This window comes from Dermacentor albipictus, chromosome 7 (assembly GCF_038994185.2).
Source record: "Dermacentor albipictus isolate Rhodes 1998 colony chromosome 7, USDA_Dalb.pri_finalv2, whole genome shotgun sequence".
Taxonomy (NCBI): Eukaryota; Metazoa; Arthropoda; class Arachnida; order Ixodida; family Ixodidae; genus Dermacentor; species Dermacentor albipictus.
This window is the reverse complement of record NC_091827.1, coordinates 101,637,468-101,653,158: the sequence shown is the minus strand read 5'-3', so window position 1 is coordinate 101,653,158 and position 15,691 is coordinate 101,637,468. Positions and strand designations below refer to the sequence as shown.

At 44.6% G+C, this 15,691-nt stretch overlaps 1 protein-coding gene across 7 annotated transcripts in view; it reads left to right on the top strand.

The window, feature by feature from the left end:
* Nucleotides 1–15,691, top strand: part of LOC135917208 (cyclin-dependent kinase-like 4) — a 145,600-nt gene that overhangs the window by 74,891 nt on the left and 55,018 nt on the right. The window contains exon 1 of one of the 7 annotated variants that reach the window (XM_070522556.1): nucleotides 5,436–5,455. The exons of 5 other annotated variants lie outside the window; for them this stretch is intronic. The gene's annotated coding sequence lies outside the window, so the exon portion shown is untranslated. Of the gene's footprint in view, nucleotides 1–5,435; nucleotides 5,456–15,199; nucleotides 15,349–15,691 lie in introns of those variants that run through there. One more of the 7 variants, XM_070522555.1, reaches the window with a different exon arrangement.

Sequence of the window (15,691 nt, the reverse complement as noted above, 5' to 3'; positions counted from 1 at the left end):
TTAACTACCACCTGGGCTGTGGATACGCAGTTATGCGCGTTTAGGTGTCTACATTTCTCAACTTGAAACTTCCGCCTTCGTAACGCGATGTTTTGGTTTGCCATAGAAGAAACGTAAGAAGGGAGGTGGTGAGGGGGGGGGGGGGGCGTACACCGCAACAGACTCTATGGTGGCGACAACAGGTGTGAATGACGCAGCACGTTTTTCATTGCTATAGCAGCGTTTTTACTCCAGCAAAATAATGTATCCGCTTAACCCGGCCTCTCCTACTTGTACCATGTTACCAGTATTGTGGCCCTTTTATACTTGCATAATACAGCTGTCTATCTGGTGACTGCATTTACACTGTCATGAACTTCGCAGCCGACGCTACCAGTTACATAGTCGCTTTGTTATGCACACATTTTTGTAGTACACCATTTAGAAAACCTACATAAATTAAGTCAACGGCCACTTGAAGTGGGACTGAGGAGGAATGAACGAAGATCGAGCCACTAAAGGAATAGCTTAAGAGGAAGCTTTAGCTCGGGCCCAACTCCGACGCGGCCTATTCAAATACATGTAAAAACGCAAAAACATTTTTCTGAGATAACCCCTGGACCGATTTTGATGAAATCTGTTGTATTTGAGAGAGTAAGATAAATTCTAGTGACTGTTGGAAGCAGAATTTTGATTTAGGGCTTGAATTTTGTTAGAAAGATTTTCAAAAATTCAGAAGTTTGTAAAAAATAGAAGCATGAAGTTTACAAACTAATAGCTCTGCATCAAGAACAGATATCGCGGTTCTGCAAACGGCATCCGTTAGATCATTCAAAGCGGACAAATATTATATGTCATTTTACATCTTACGTGAATTTCTTACATTGTTTACGAGGGTTCTGCAAAAGTTGTAAATACATATTAATACATTTTTTGACGTTCATGTGTAACATATCAATTTGGTCCGCTTTAGATGTGCTATCAGATACATTTCACAGAATTTCGAAATCATTTTTTCTTATTGAGTGACAGAGTTGTAAACTTGATAGTTTCGTTTTCTGAAAATTAGCAATTTTCGTCAATTTTTTATAAAAAATTGACAACCTAACTAAAAAATTCGAAACCAACAGTCACTAGATTTTAAGTTCTTCTTTTAAATGCAGCAAACCCAGTCAAATTTGCTGCAGTGGTTGCCGAGAAAAACGAATTCTCCTTTTACATGTATTTAGATAGGAGCACCCGAGCTAAAGCTTCCTCTTAAAACGAAGCCGTAGCTCGGGCCCAACTCCGATGCCAGCTATCGAAATAAATTTAAAATGCAGAAACACTTTTCTAAGATAAGCACTCTGCCGATGTTATTGAAATTTGTTGCATATGAAAGAGAAACGCAACTGCTAGCGACTGTAGGCAGCAGAATTTTAATTGAGGGCCTACATATTTTAAAATAAATTTTTAGAAACTAGTAAGCTTGAAAAAAAAATAGAAGCAAGAAGTTTGCAAATTCGTAGCTCTGCACTAAAAATAGATATCATAGCTCTGTCAAATGCATCCATTAGAGAATCCAAAGCAGACAAATTCTATAAGTCAATTTATTCTCACGTGAATTTCTTACATTCTATTCAAGGGTGTTGCAAAACTGTTACTCACATATTAATGGTTTATTTGAGAACAATGTACAACATACCAGTTTTGTCCGCTTTAGATGTACTGTCAGGTGCAATTTACAGAATTCCGATAGCGTTTTTAATGGCTGAGTCACAGTGTTGTATATATTATCGTTTCGTTTTCTGTATATTTGCGATTTTTGATCATATTTTCTGATTTCTCCATATTTTTGACCATATTTTCTATTTTCTCATTTCTCACTTCGACCATAGCTCTTATTTCGCATATATTTGTCAAAAACTTCGCGCAGTGTCTTGTGTTTTGTATAATATTAAATTTTACATTCCATTGTCTGTCCGAAAGCTTGTATACATGCCTTATGCGACAGTGTAATCCGGTATGGGATATCAGATATGGTCATGACGCTCAACAATTGGTAAACCGGGTCAACTCCGTCCTTCGTGGCATTCTGAAGCATGTTGCTTATGATGTTCCCCACAAATTTGATGTGTTCAAAACTTTCTCTTTACCTGATTTCAATTCTTTGCTGCTAGACACTGTTGTCTTAAACCATTTTTGGATAAGCCAGTATAAATTCCGTATGTGCCTGTTCGTTGCCTGAGACCAAAGAATCCGTATGTTGCACCCTGCTGTAAGAGGAGTTATGTTCGAAGACTCCGTAACTATTATGTCCCAGCAATGTTTAATTTACTTCTCCAAAGCATACAAGATGTGAAAACGAAATATGGTCTCAGAAAGGCTCTTAGACACATTAATGCGTGATCGGAAGCCTGTCATTTGTGCGTGTGTATGTTTTTTTCTCACTGTTGTCTACAATCTAATAACGTGTTACTGATGGCTCTGTCGCTGTCTGTCAGGCACTGCCGTTCAAGCCCACTGCGGCTTTGGCAGGCCTGATTCTTCCATTGTATGATACTCAAGTCATCTATAAAGTATTATTACTATTATTATTAAAATAAATTTTAAAAACTAGACAACATAGGAATGCGTAATCACAGTCACTAGATTATAATTTTTACTTTTAAATGCCATAACCTTCATCAAAGTTGGTGAAGTGGTTGCCCAGAAATATGATACCTTCTTTCTTGTGTATTTAGACAGTAGCCCTCAAGCTAAAGCGTCCTCTTAATATTTGCGGAACCAGTTTCTTTTACTGTTACTGGGGCGTTTTATGTCAGTCACGGAAAACGACAGCGATAATGGTGCTTTGGAAGGGTTGATGTTAAGAATACTTTTATTTTGTTTCGAGACCATGTGGTTGCTATTATGAGATATGCTCATGGTGAATAGTTTAATTATAACGTAGTAGAAGCTACAGGTAGTGGAAACGCACCCGCCGGAAACACGGCCACACTTGGTAAGTGTAACCTGATGGCTTACATAAATATACTTGTATTTTGTTTAGAGGTTAGGCCAAACGATGACGACTTGGTTCGTCAAAGTTCTAGTTGAGAAGCTGTGTTCTCTGAGAACTCAGGCGCCGGTACAAGACCACTGAAGCGAACGGAACCGCTTTCTTCAATAGCCCTGTCTGCAGTTCTTATCAACAAAACAAATGCCCCTCTCGCACGTGCGCGTTTGACAGATGGCGGTGTCCGGTGGGAAGGCCTGCTGCAGTAGATAAGTTCAGAGCTTAAGAGGAAGCTTTAGCTCGGGCCCGACTCCCATGCGGCCTATTCAAATACATGTAAAACGCAAAAACGCTTTTCTGAGATAACCCCTGGACCGATTTTAATAACATTGGTTGCATTTGAGAGAAAACGTCAAATTCTAGTGACTGTTGAAAGTGGAAATCGGATTTAGGGCCTGAATTAAAAGAAATTTCAAAAATTTTGAAGTTAGAAAAACATAGACGCACGAAGTTTATAAATTGGCAGCTCTGTATCAAAACAGATATTGCGGTTCTGTTAACGGCATCCATTAAATCATTTACATTCATTAAATCATTCCGCACACTCCGTGTCATCTCTCGACATGGACTCCGACAACGTCGTGACCCGTGGATCGCTTCTCTTTTCGACTTTCCATCTGGATCATCGACCATCTCTCTATCCCGAACCCTCCAACGTCAAGCAGTTCATTTCGATATTCGTGACCAGCTGCTTCACCAACGCAATTACGCTCCTGAAGGCCGTCGGTGGCTTCTGGTGATTCTCCGTAGCTTAAAGTTACAAATCTGTGCCTCTTTCCACAACGATCCGCAGTGTGGCCACACCGGAGTTTTCACGACGTACGAACGAATTCCCCACCGCTACTACGGGCGTGGCATGTACAATTTTCTACGGAAGTTTGTTCGGTGCTGTCTTGACTGTCAACGCCGCAAATCACCGCCTTTACGCCCTTTTGGTGCCTTGCAGCCGCTCCCGTGCCCTGCCACACCCTTCGATGGCGTCGGCATCGGCCTATACGGCCCGCTTCCTATGACACCAGACGGCAATCGGTGGATCGTAGTTGCTGTTCACCATTTGACACGCTACGCCGAAACTGCTGCGTTACCAAGTGCAACAGCGCGGGATATAGCCTCTTTCGTCCTACATGGCTTCATCCTTCGACACGGCGCACTCGAAAACTCCTCCGCGATAGAAGTCGCGCCTTCCTCTCCGAGGTCGTCGTCGGTTTGCTTTCGGAATGCCACATTATTCATCGGACAAGCACAGCATACCATCCCCAGACTAACAAGCTCACAGAGTGATTTACCCGCACACTTGGTGATATGCTCTCGATGTACGTGGCATCGAGAGCATATCACCACCATCGCATCCTTCCATTCATCACGTTCGCGTACAACACCACGATCCAGGCCAATACGGGATTTTCACCTTTCTTCTTCCTGTATGGCCGTGAGCCTACGCATACCATCGACACGCTCCTTCCATACCATCCTTACGCCTCCGAGTGTCTACCTGTTGTGATAGCGCCGACAGGCGTCGTTCAGTGTTTCTTATCAGAAGCGGATAAGCAACTGCCAGCGTGTATAAGAAGCACGCGCTGTTCCGAATAACGCATTCTCTGTTCCGGAGCCCGTTGGTCTTCTTGCTCGTCACGCTGCGCGCCTGCGCGCATCACCGTCCGCGCAGTACATGACACCTGTGTCCGACGTCGCCCGACAAGCCGAAGAATGCCGCCAGCTAGCGCGATCCTTTACGGCAGAGCAAAAGCAGCGCCAGAGAGAAAACCGAACCGGCTCACTTCCTAACACAACTGACGCTCCAGGTGTTCTTGTGTGGCTGTCTGTCCCTTTCCAAACGCCGGGACTTTCCTCGAAACTCGTCCCAAAATTCTAAGGGCTTTGCCGAGTCTTGGAGCGAACATCCTCGGTGAATTTAATTTTCTTCATGGTTATATTGCGCTCAGTTTTACACAGACGATATTAAGGAAGGACAGGACGTGGACGGACGTAGCGCAAGCTACCAACTACGTCCGTCCACGTCCTGTCCTTCCTTAATATCGTCTGTGTAAAACTGAGCGCAATATAACCATGAACGTTCACCAACTAGCCCCCTTCATTGCTTTACTAAATTAATTTTCTTATTGAGCCACTGTCACCACCTGACGACTTGCGCCGGCGTGGACGTGACATTGTTCACGTCTTGCGTCTCGAGCCCTACCACGACCCTGAGCCTCCAAATTCTTAAGGCGCCAGGATGGCTCTTTTTGTCCGGGGGAGATTCTGAAAAAGAAGACGCGTCTCGCGGCACAGCTGCATCGCCAACGCGCGGCTCTGCTCGGCTCGCGCGGTTGATTGCTGGCGTCTTTTTAAACAGTGCTTCGGGCTGTCTCGCCGTTCCCGGTCACTTATCCTTTGCATAAGGAGCCGCAAATAAACCTCTTCTCACAGCGGGCAAATTCGGTATGTCGATTTATATCTTAGTGAATTTGTTACGTTTTTTACAAGGGTTCTGCAAAAGGTGTATTTCCATATTACTAATTTCTTTTTTGAGATTCACGTGTAACATATCATTCTTATTCTGTTTAGATGTTTTATAGATTCATTTCAGTAAATTGTGGTATCATGTTTCTTTGCTGAGTTACAGAGTCGCAAACTTCATAGTTTCGTTTTTGAAAATGTTTTATTTTTGCCAATTTTCAATAAAAAATGACGACCTAAATAAAAAATTTGGAACCTACAGCCGCTAGATTTGAAGTTCTTTTCTAAATGCAACAAACCTTGTCAAATTTGGTGCAGTGGTTGCCAAGAAAAACATTCTCCTTTTGCATGTAGTTACATAAGAGCGCCCGAGCTAAAGCTTCCTCTTAAGGAATCGCCGAAGTATTTCCTCTTTCTTAAATGGAAGAGCATTTCTTTGCCTACCCCTACACACTTTTGCATGCCAATATATCTGGCTTCAACAGAATGACTCGGCAGTCGTCGTCAAAAAAGAAAACAAGAACTACTTTACAGGTGCTTAGACGCCTACTAGGAATTGAACCCTGGCCCGTGGCGTCATGAACGAGTGTCTGCTCTTGGCACCACGCCAACTTGGAAGGGGTGCGTAATACGTGTGACCAGGAGGCGACGCACAGGATCAAAGAGATCCGGACAGTTTCATATTAGGAAGAAAAAGAAAATGAAGTGAGCACGGGTTGTGAGCGGGTAACTTTGGCTCCTTCGAATGGGAAGGCATTCGCCTCTAAAACTACCACTAAAATCAGACAGTGCCACGCGTCGCATCTGTTAGAACGGGTCCCAGGAAAAGTCCTCCGTGAGAGCAGAAGAGGTTGAAGACATAACTTATACCTGCAGCAAGGCGCGAAGTGCAATAAATGTCTGCGTTAGAGATGTGAAACATTTGAGAACATTGAAACGTGTATCCTACATTAGTATTCACCGTTGTCTGTTTGCCGTCATGTGCATGAAAAATGTTCGACGGAAGTTGGCTTAGCGTCTGTGTGTGTGCGTGTTTCGGGGAATATGTTCTCTCGGAAGGTTCTTGGTCTTTCTATTCCTAACGAAATTTTCAGGCATTATTTTTTTCTGCACTAAGGAAATTAAACCCCTTAAATAACTTACACCCTAACAAAAGTTACCAAAATCGATATTCAGGCAAGACTGCACATCATCAATAATATTTTTTTGTATCAGAACTAAAAAAACAAGTGCCGTTAGGATGTTGTGAACTGTGTCATTGAGAGCCTATAAAGCGGATAAAATTTAAAATATGACTGTCTCGTAACAAGTGGTGTCTAAAAACGGCGACCATGACCTGTTTCCGGCACCGCAATCACTTTCGGTGTATACAGTTTGCAAAAGTATGGCCTTTGACGTTGGATTCTTTTACTCACAGGCAACCCTCAGGGGTATGCTGATTTGTACACCACTTATTCCCGCAAAGAGGCAGCCATGTCACAGGAGCCGTGAAATGAAGTGGCACAAATATTGATTATATACACTCTAGTTGACATCCGTTATAAAATTGGTGCTGTTAAGCTTATTACATTATGGGGGTGACTAGTATTCTTAGCCTACTTTAGGACCTTTTGTGGTATTTATCTATCTAGCCTGTAACTGCTTGCTGAGGCGTCTCATTCCGGACATACCATCGTGCTGCAGTGGATTCCTGGCCATTGTGGAATAGCTGGAAACGAACAGGCTGACGCAGAAGCAAAACAGGCGCACACTGACGGAACTATTATAAAAATTCATTTTTCTCGGTATGACATTAGCGCCTTGCTCCATACCTCCCTTAAAACTTCTACGGCGCAACATTGGGCAACCCCGAACATCGAGAAGAGCGCCTCCATAGACTTGACGCTGGATTACAATTCCGGCATCCACTTCGGTTGCGGAGAAGCCAGGAAACGCTCATTCATCGATTACGGCTGGGTGTGGCATACACCAACCGATACCTTCATAAGATTGGACAAACATGGGACCCTGAATGTAGCGCCTGTCACACTCTCGAGACAATAGCTCACGTACTTTGCGTGTGCCCTCAATATGCGGCCGAACGAAGAAAACTCAAATCTACAGCTGACAGCTTGGACTCCCGCCCCTTTTCAGAAGAAAAGCTTGTGGGTGCGTGGAGGAGTGTTGACTGTGCCCAACGTGCCATAAAAGCACTTTTGAACTTTTTAAGTGAGACTGGTTTAGACGATCGCCTCTAGAAGCTGTGAGACGTGTAGTCAGTGCGAAATGTGTTTGCGCAAAAACTTTTTGTGGCAAGATTACTTTTTGTATGGACAAGATTACTCTTATTGTATTGCGTCTCCAGTGCGCATCCGCATATTGGACAACGTGTATATAGTATCTCATTGTACCATATCATAATCATCCGCCACCTACCTTTCCCTGTATTTCCCATTTCCCCATTCCCCAGTGAGGAGTAGCAGGCTAGAGACACGCTCGCCAGGCCGACCTCTCCTCCTTTCTCTACATTAAAATCTACTCCTCCTCCTCCTAGCCTCTTATGCCAGCCCAGTGACCAGAATTGTGCGCTAGCTTAGACCATGTGCTTGTGGTCACGATGTCGTCGTCCTCATTCCATTGTCGTCATTCCGGTTTCTCCGTGCTGTCGTCGAACCATCGTCATGCCATCTTGACATTGTCGTCATACGGTCGTGGTCATCCCATTCTTGTCATGCCGCCATGGTCACGCTGTCGTCCTAACATATTCATGATTTTAGAAAGGTCATGGAATTGACGTCACGCGGTCATCGTCATACCGCCTTCGCTGTTCCATGGATGTCAGTCTGACGTAATCATGTTCTCCCCATTCAATCGCGATTATGCCGCCGTTGTGATGTCATTGCAGTTCATTGGTCATTGAATTGTGATTATGTCGCCAGTGTCATGGTGTCGTCGTCATTGCTTCTTGATACCGTTTTTGCCGTGATGCACATCGCGGCCTGTTTCGCGACTACCGATATATCATAGCGACGTTGGTCACTGAGAGAACACCGTGCTCACTATTGATCCCGTCGGCGTCTCCCGAAGCGTGGCAGTCGGGAAGGAGTTTCCTGGAAGCGAGCTTATATTCTACTCGCACGCAACCCCTGGATAACCCCTGGAGCCATGCACGATGGAGTATTGTGCTTGTAAAAGGAGTGACGTATGGCGCTTATATACGGGGGCGGCTGTACGGCACGGAGACGGCCTTGGCGCTGACGGTACCTCGTCCCGACAAAGCACGCGAAAAATATTTCCTTCGAAACTCTCAGTGTTGCATGGCAGTATCAGTACTTCCGAGAGGCTATTGTTCCTCTCTGACCCAAGGGGAAATTGAGTTAACCATTCTCCCTTCAATCAGCCGAGCAGTTGTTTTTCGTCTGTTTTTAGAGTTCAATCTTCGCAATGTTTGATTGTTACACGCAGTCGCTGTTGTCGAGTAATTTTTGCGTGTCACTCTGTAATTTTACTATTGACTATTTCGTGCGATTCGACGTCTTAAAGTAACACCAGGGCTAGGATAGACGCCGTAGTTGAAGACGTCTCGTTAATTTATCCAGCTGTGGTTCTTTAACCGGCAACTAAATCTGAGTGCTGGACCATTTCTGCATTCTTCCCTTATTGATATACAACCGGCTTTTCCGGAATTCGAACCCGCTACCTCGCGCTATGCATCAAGATGCCATAACCACTGCGCCACCGTTGTTGGTTGTTGCTTGACAATTTCTTACTCTTCATTTTTCACTACCTTTGCCTTCCAAAGAAAATGGTTTTCGGGCGGATACTTCACAGTCACCGAAACATTAGGATTCACGTCCAAGTTAAGGAAAGATAAATGTAATTTACTTAGGGCCGTCGGTAAGTTGAGCAGGTTCTTCTGTATGTAAGCAGGTGCCAGATAGATCCCATATGTGGAGAACGCGAAAAAGATGAGGCAAGGGTCCTATGGAGGGACAGCCGAAATGTCCAAACCGAGGGAATTTGCGGAGAGAGGAGCTTCGTTTTGACGTACAGGAGAACCTGCTTGACAAGGAGAAAGGGCCGCAGATAACTTTTGTGCCTTGACAATGGAAGCTGTCAGGTTGGTCGACGAGTCACTTACTCGTTAGGAGCCTGCAGGTTTATTGTCGAATACTGTCGATAATGAAGACAACATCATGGCAATCACTTTGCATTCTCTGCTTGCAAAGTAATTGGTGCCATATGATTCCGCCCATTTGAAGGTTGTAAAGCAGAGCTTCGTAATGCTTTGACTGGTGCCGACACCCCGGAGGTCGTGTGCTTACATGATGCGGCCGTTTTTTTGACAACGAGATCTCCTATTTGAAGATGGCAGGCTCAATTAACTCATTGTTATTGTCGGGGGTGAAAACCATCATTTCAAAAGGTCAATATCACTGGGTGCGCATCAAAAGTGAAATATAGACAATGTCACATGAGTAGGCTATGAACGACCACAGCCGCTGTGAAAAATGTAATTCTAACATTGTTTTCATACGCCAGTATCATGTGATGATAGCGTTGTCTAAAATAATCGTAGTGTATGCCTGAAGGTCGTTTCCCGAACTAAAAAAAAGATAACTAAACAGCGCTGTCTTGGTTTTACGTTTCCACTTCAACCTTGCCAAACTTTCAGTTGGAACTCGCATTGGTGTTTCATTTCCTGCTGCGTGTCTGGTGTCTTCAGTGGCATTAACAAATATGCATCACTCTCAATCCGCTCTGCTCTCTTTCCTCTACATCAATACGGTAATTTTCATACCATGATTTTTGTTAGCACCACGAACCATATTGCGATACCTCAGCGCCAATGTTGCTCCCTGTTCAGCCTGAAGTCCCAGGTTCTACTAGAGTTCGCATAGGTGGACTAGCAGAGGCAAAATACATAGGAAGACGTGCGCTTTGTCTTCTAAGCGCATTAAATAAGTTCAGCTTGTCACTGCTAATTCAAAGCCTTTCCGTATTTAGCTGCTCATTCTTGAGGTACAAATAAATTTCCCGTTCAATTGCTCAATCATTCATACAACCTTCAGCGCGAAGCGCTGAAATGTCTCCAATGGGTCATGGGACATACGCACAGCTTTAATGCGATAGCAATTACATGCGCTGTGCTCAATTGGCTCTGCCGGAGCCAGGGCTGCTTTCTCGCTTTTCCTGCTGGTGTGAGCGTTGTGCGCACAAACACCGACGTCCCGGCTGTATAACCGTGCGCATACCGTACGGTAGTGCGTACAGTGGTCTAAGCGGAACCGACAGCAAATGTCAGCCTAATGTATGAAATCATTTGGTTGAGCGCGGTTTCTCGTCGGTCACATCTTGTGCGCTGTCAAGGTCCGACGCCTCTGTAACGCCGCTGCCTGCATTCCTCATCGCGACAGCGTAGTGACATGCCTGTCATCTGCGAGGGCGTTCTTTCTGTCGCGTAGCAGATGTGGTCTCGCGTAGTGCATCGAGCCATGTCACCTCCGCGTGTTGTTAAAACGCAACGTGAGAAGCTCGAGCGCAACACTACACTCTGCTATTGCTTTGAGTGCTTTGCCTTCGAGAGAAACAGCAATTTCTTTACTGCTAAGCTTTTCATGGGACTTTCATGGCAGTTTTTGTGCCGTAGTCATGAAAGGCTGCGGTGGCATGTGGCGGCGTTCTCTGTATAAAGTGTCAATAAAAATGAACCAGCAATGGAGTCTACATGAAAGCCCCAAATTCTCTTTGAAACGTCAGCATCAAGGGCGATAGCTTCCTCGCTAACTTGCATCAGTTTTTATGAGCAAGGACGCACTCATCAAAATGATCTCATGTACTTTCAGGCGTACCACAATGGACGGTTCTCTGACCCCTACTCCTTCTAATTTGCATTAATGATATTCCTACTGACATCTCTTCTAACAATCCATTGTACGCAGATGACTGCATCATTTATCGTCCCATAACACTTTCGACGTTGGCATGCTTCAATATGACCTCGAGCTTATTAAATCGCAGTGTGAGAAATACTAGAAAGTGTGTACTATGAATACTAGAAATAATAGATAGTGTGTCTATCAATACTAGAAAGATAAAACTGCTTTCCTTCCATTGCAGACAGTATCACAGTCAGTCATGTACGTCATATATGGCTCAGATATATTGATTGATTGATTCATTCATTCATTATTAGTTTATCACATATACATGTGATGGGAGGCGAAGGGATAAGACATTCAAGGATTGCTTGAGGAGTCCTTCGCCCCCATACTGGCAAAGACAACAGCAGAGGCACACACGTTTTGTTCACATGATCGTACACTTTAACCGTACCATCATATCGTCCGTTTAATCATATAAATACCTCGGTTTAACCATTTCAAGCACACTAACTTGATTACGGCACGTAACTAGCATGGTCAATGAGGCCAATGGCGCTGTTAGTCTTTTCCACCAGAACTTCAGACTCGCTCCCCAATCAGTGAAGTTACTAGCATGCATTACACGTGTCCGCCCTTTGTTAGAATATGCGTGTTTCATTTGGGGTATTCATCATCGTAACCTGTATAATAGACTTGAATCAGTACAAAATCGCAGAGCCCATTTTATTTATTCCTAACTTAGCGTTTCCTATCGGTCCCATGCCGGTCCTACTAATTTAGAATCACGACGTTATATATCACTAGATGGCGCCTTTTTCAAAAGCTTTATCACATGTTAATTGAAATTTAAGCGATATCAAGAGCTCATCTCCAGTCCAGCCACATAAACTATAGTAAAACGGTAGATCCTCCCCCAGTGCAAACTATGGCCCATCTACGCTCTGTTCTTCTAAAACAGCAAGGGAATGGAACCTTCCGCCCGCGAACGCCGTGCACCACTCCGAACTACATCATTTCGAGACTGTTCTAGAGTTACTGTTTTATTAAACTCAGCACATTCTTCATGTAATATCCCATCTGTGGCGCCGTTAAGATACCATAAATAAATTTAAAGAAATACCCTGGAGCACCTCACTCGAAAAGACAACTTCATTTCCTGCTTAGCCACTAACTCTCAATTTTCGTTTATCACATTGCGTTTAACCGGCTTCCTTTTAGAGTCAAAAGCGTGGCAGTTTGGGTGAGTTGGTATGTCATGACTGTTTTAGGCTTGTAGCGCAGCTCGGAAGAGCAAAAAAGGAAGGAGGTAGGGGTAATCAAAGGGAACGGAAAACAGAGTGAGCGCTAACTTCCAACTTACAGTTTATTTCGTGACACAAGACTACTTATACACTCGGCAAACCATATGACATCAGGAGATAACAAAGAAATGAAGCAACAAAACCGATAGTAACCAAGTGGTAACATATTCAGACAGCCTGTGGCTGCAGTCGGAGATACGCCTATTCATTGTTTGATAATGATAATGAAGGTGAGCTTACACATGCATGGCCCAGACCAATGATAGCCTTTGCTTCGATGATTTCTCTTGTGAGCTGATTACGACTGCGACCAGGAATGACGCATTCCTCTAAGACAGGTTCGCAACCACACGTTTTGCAGTGCTGCGCAAGAAACCCCCCAGCTGTAATACAATTCTTGGCATTGTAACCATGTTCGCGCAGCCTGTCATTCAAACATCGGCCGGTTTGACCAACGTAACGTTTTCCGCACTTGAGTGGAAAACAATAAACGACACAATGTGTGCAATTAACAAACTTATTTTTGTGGTTCTTGTCACAGGAAAGAGGAGCTACCTTATTGGGATTAGTGAGTTTGCAAATCTTCATTGGCTTGTTAGGGGCGGAAAGCACTACACGAACATTCGCTCGCTGGGCGATTTTCTTAAGATTATGTGAGACGGTGTGAATATAAGGGATGACGCTAGTCCTACCCCTAGTAGTTACAGGATTATCTGCGTGCTGGTTGTCTTTTCTACGCTCTCTTAGAATTCGTTCTGCTATTGACACTTGTAGGGACATGGGATAACCAGCCTGCGAAAGCCGATCGCACTGAGAGGCAAAGCTAGACGAAACAGTATGGTGGCACGACTTCTTCAAAGCATTATTAATGCAAAGGTTAGCAATGCCTCTCTTGGTCAACTTGGAATGGGCAGAATGAAACGGAAGAAGTGGTTTGTTAGCACGAGGTTCATAGGACCAACAAGTATGAATATCCGAACAAGCTAAGCGCAAATCCAAAAACCGGATCTCATGATCCTGTGGGAGCTCGTAGGTAACGTCAAGAGGCGCAAGGCATTCTTGGAGTATTGGCACTACCGAGGCAACCTCAGTCTCAAGGTCAGCCGGAGAACACTGAACACAAAACAAAAAATCGTCCACGTAACGAAATATTTTAAAAATGTTTGTCTGACAAAGGTTGACTGACATGGCGACGTCTAGGCGAGCTAAAAATAAATCACTGAGGAGCGGGGCAATGCACGAACCAATGCACACTCCATTTTTCTGCAAATAGATGGTGTCATTGCATGTAATGAACGTAGATGACAAATAAAAGCTCAAAAGTTGTAAAAAGTGATCACTAGACATCCCAGCATTATTTTGAAAACGGCTGACCGGCTCCTAGCTGACCTCCTTTTAGAGGTCAGCTAGGAGTGGCCGAAGTTTGTGGTTCCTTCTGGGCAAAATGTAGATTCGGGCCTCAAATTGAAAAATATTTTCTGGTTGTCGCGTCTGGGCCTTTTGCCTAGACGCGATACCCGTTGAGGTCAGCCTTTTGGCTAACCTCGACATTACAGTTTTCTTGAGACCGGCGTCCCGTCGGCAGTGACTTCTGCGTCTATTGGCATGCTGGGAAACGCGCCTACTGGTTATCTAGTGGTCTCATCCCGTCATGGCTGGCCCTTTCGAGGAATTTGCGATGATGGCACCGGGAGATCTGCCCCCGCTGCGCCCTAAGGTGCCGTTTTCCATTCAATGAATCCTTGGTGAAGTCCTTAATGTTTAAGTTGCTCAGATTGGCATAAATCTGCGAATCCTTGACGAAGTCCTTAATGTTTAAGCTGCTCAGATTGGCATAAATCTGCGAAAGTCTTTCAATAGAATGGAAGCCCTTTTGCATGCTGGAGAAAGAAATTTTATGATTCATCGTAAGTGAGGTTATCGATTCTTGCAGTGGGATAAAGGGAGATGCTTTTCTGTGTAAAATAGCTTGGAATGGCGTTCCTCTCCAGAACTCTCACCATATTTTCTGCGTGGGTTGCATACTAAAGCCGAGAAATGCCCCGTTGCACATAAAGAAAAAATCTGTTATTGACCTTTAGTGAATGCACTCACCCGCTTAATGTCCACACTCCAGGTCAAATTTGAGCGCGTATTATGTTGCAGGTCAGGTCAGCTCTCGCACTGCCTTATCCGGCGCCTACATTTCCGAGAAGGGTCAGAGAAACGAGATGATGAAAAGGGGCCTAGTAAAAGGCGCGAAGGCACAGTCGATGTGACCCGACCTCAACGAGTTCGACGTGCTGTTTGTCATTCCGTTCACGTATCCACTGTGCACCGTACCTTCGCTGTCAGACCAGCCGAACCATTGTATCGGTAATGAAACACGCGGAATTCGAAATCTCCCATAGCAACGCTTGGGCCGGCGTAAATATCTTATCCAGTGTTCGAAGCAACATCATCAATCCAGCCCCATGTGCATACGTCGATAAAAAGAACGCATGCCCGTTAGCTCTTAGCAGATTTATAACATATTTAAAGCGAAGCATTGTTTGCCTACCATGTTCGCCATTTCGCATGTCGTCGTCGTCTGTCCCACCGAGTAAAAGATGTCGCTACTCTAGCTACCGTACTGTGTATGTGTAGGGTGACTCGGCACGGGGCACGTCGGTGGGCGCAGCTGACAGCGTTTCTATGCTGAGACAATCTCGCTCTTTTCGCAGAGTGACCGGTATGCTTTCTGCCTCTACTTTGACGCGTCCGATGCCTAGTGTTTGTAGTGTTACTTGAAATGATTTTTTGAAAAAATCCCGTCTGATTAAATCTTACTTTTGATGTGCGAGTTACGGCGAGTAGCCGATGACAGCCACGGACCGGTTACAGGACACGTTCGTCGCCAAACCCGTTGGGCGTTTCTTATCGTAATGCGCCATTGTGTCCTGTCGGCTTATAAAAGTTTGGCTTTCATCATTTGCCACAGTGCATATTTTTCTCACAAGCAACGGTGTCGTCACACTTTGACGAAGAGGATGATGCCACTATGGCGCATTGTGTACACTGACCTGTGAACACCA